The 1,933-nt window shown below is 56.9% G+C and overlaps 1 long non-coding RNA gene across 1 annotated transcript; it reads left to right on the top strand.

Moving 5' to 3' along the window:
• Positions 1-253: 253 nt before the first annotated feature.
• On the top strand, positions 254-1,533 carry LOC103897124. The gene is made up of 2 exons (XR_657465.1): positions 254-602; positions 688-1,533. It is a non-coding gene; the product is annotated as an uncharacterized LOC103897124 (long non-coding RNA).
• The last annotated feature ends 400 nt before the right edge of the window (positions 1,534-1,933 follow it).

Genomic DNA, 1,933 nt, shown 5'->3' with positions numbered 1-1,933 from the left:
AAACATTGGAACAGGCTGCCCAGGGAAGTGGTGGAGTCCCCATCCCTGGAGGTATTTAAAAGACGTGTAGATGAGGCGCTTAGGGACATGGTTTAGTGGGCATGGTGGTGTTGCGTTGCTGGTTGGACTCGATGATCTTAGAGGTCTTTTCCAACCTCAATGATTCTGTGATTCTAGTTCCAACCCCCCCCTGCCCGCGGGCAGGGACATCTTCAACTAGACCAGGTTGCTCAGAGCCCCGTCCAACCTGACCTTGACCGCTTCCCGGGAGGGGGCATCCACCACCTCTCTGGGCAACCTCTTCCAGTGCCTCACCGCCCTCAGCGTGAAGAATTTCTTCCGTATATCTGATCTAAATCTTCCCTCTTCCAGTTTTAAACCGTTACCCCCTCGTCCTATCACAGCGCTCCCTGACAAAGAGTCCCTCCCCGCCTCTCCTGTAGGCCCCCTTCGAGGGCTGGAAGGGCCGCTGTAAGGTCTCCCCGGAGCCCTCTCGTTCTTCTCCAGGCCGAACAACCCCAACTCGGTCCATGCCAAGGGTGCGGGGAGCCTCCTTCGCAGTTTTCCTTGCAGTTCCTTGTACCCGAGCTGCTGGTCTCCAGGTAGGTTCACCACCCCACCTCCTCACGTCCTCCCCCTGGCCGCGTGGATTTCATCCGGGCCTTTGGATACCTGGTCGTCACCCAGGTTGTTGCAGATCACCTCCACCGCGGCTGATGCCACATCTCTCCCTCGACGGTGCTCCGTTCGCTTTGGGAATTTGCAAGATCTTCCTCCACCTGTCCTTCACGCTCGACGGGAGTCGCCTCCAGAGGCTGAGGACTCGCTGCCCCTTTCCCGATCCCTTTGCCAACGGGATCCCTCTCTTCTCCCTGAGGGGGCTGCGTAATACCGAGCCGTGTTCGGTGGGTGCTGGCCGGGGCCCCGGCACGCTCTGGTAAGTTCTGCCTCTCTGGAAGAGTCCGGTCGTCTTTTTTTTTTTTTCCGACCGTTCGATCACTTCATCGGGAATCCCGCGCTTGTTCGGGAGGGAAGTTCCAGACCGACGGAGGCGAGAAGTTCTCTAGAGACCCGCCCGTATTCTCCCGCGCGCCGTGCCGCCCGTCACCACGCTCTCGCGCGGCCTGGGTCGTATTCCTAAATCGCTTGTTAACCTTAACGCAAAACTGAAACAGTATTCCCGAGAAAACACCCGACAGAAGTACCTGAACGACCCAGGGATGTCCAAGGTACCGGAAAGTTACTGTAATGGAGGAGGAGACGTCGTAGAAGAAGGTGGCGGCGCTGCCGTTCTGTATTTCCTCCGTAAAAAAAAAACACACCCTCTCGGAGGAAGGGGCTGTACTTTGCTAACGGTCTCCACGAAGCGGTACCCGAAGTACGGTCAGGGCTGCGGGACGAAGCTGAAACACCCGGCTGAGCTCCAGGTCAGCGTTGCAGTAAACGGAACCTCCCCGGCGAAACGTCGCCGGTCGCTGCGGAGCCCAGCGAACGGCGAAAACCGGCGCCGACCTCTAACCTGTACAGCGAGAAAAAAAAACCAAAAAGAAAGAGCGCGATGCGGATCGGTATCGCGAACAGATGAGTCAATATCGTGACCGGCAACTGTTGATAGATAACGATCGCTGTAAACGCCTCCTAATGCGCTCTGGTGAGATCTGTTGTTCTCTCAAACCCTTCGTGCCCCATGTCGGGCACCGAAAGGACTCTCGTGGGGATGGGGGACGGACACGGACGGACGGACTGGAAGGGTAAAAGCGAGAGAAAGGCGGTGTCATAATTAAAAAGGAATGAAATACAAAAAAGCAAGGAAGTAAAACAACAAAGGGAGGAAAAGAAAGCCCAAGAAAAACAAGCGACGCAAAGGAAAACCGTTGCTCCCTGCCGGCCGACTGATGCCCAGCCAGCGGCCCCCTCGCCAACCTTCACCCCC

Source organism: Aptenodytes forsteri, unplaced genomic scaffold (assembly GCF_000699145.1).
Source record: "Aptenodytes forsteri isolate BGI_AS27 unplaced genomic scaffold, ASM69914v1 Scaffold914, whole genome shotgun sequence".
Classification (NCBI taxonomy): Eukaryota; Metazoa; Chordata; class Aves; order Sphenisciformes; family Spheniscidae; genus Aptenodytes; species Aptenodytes forsteri.
This window is presented reverse-complemented; position numbering and strand designations above follow the sequence as displayed.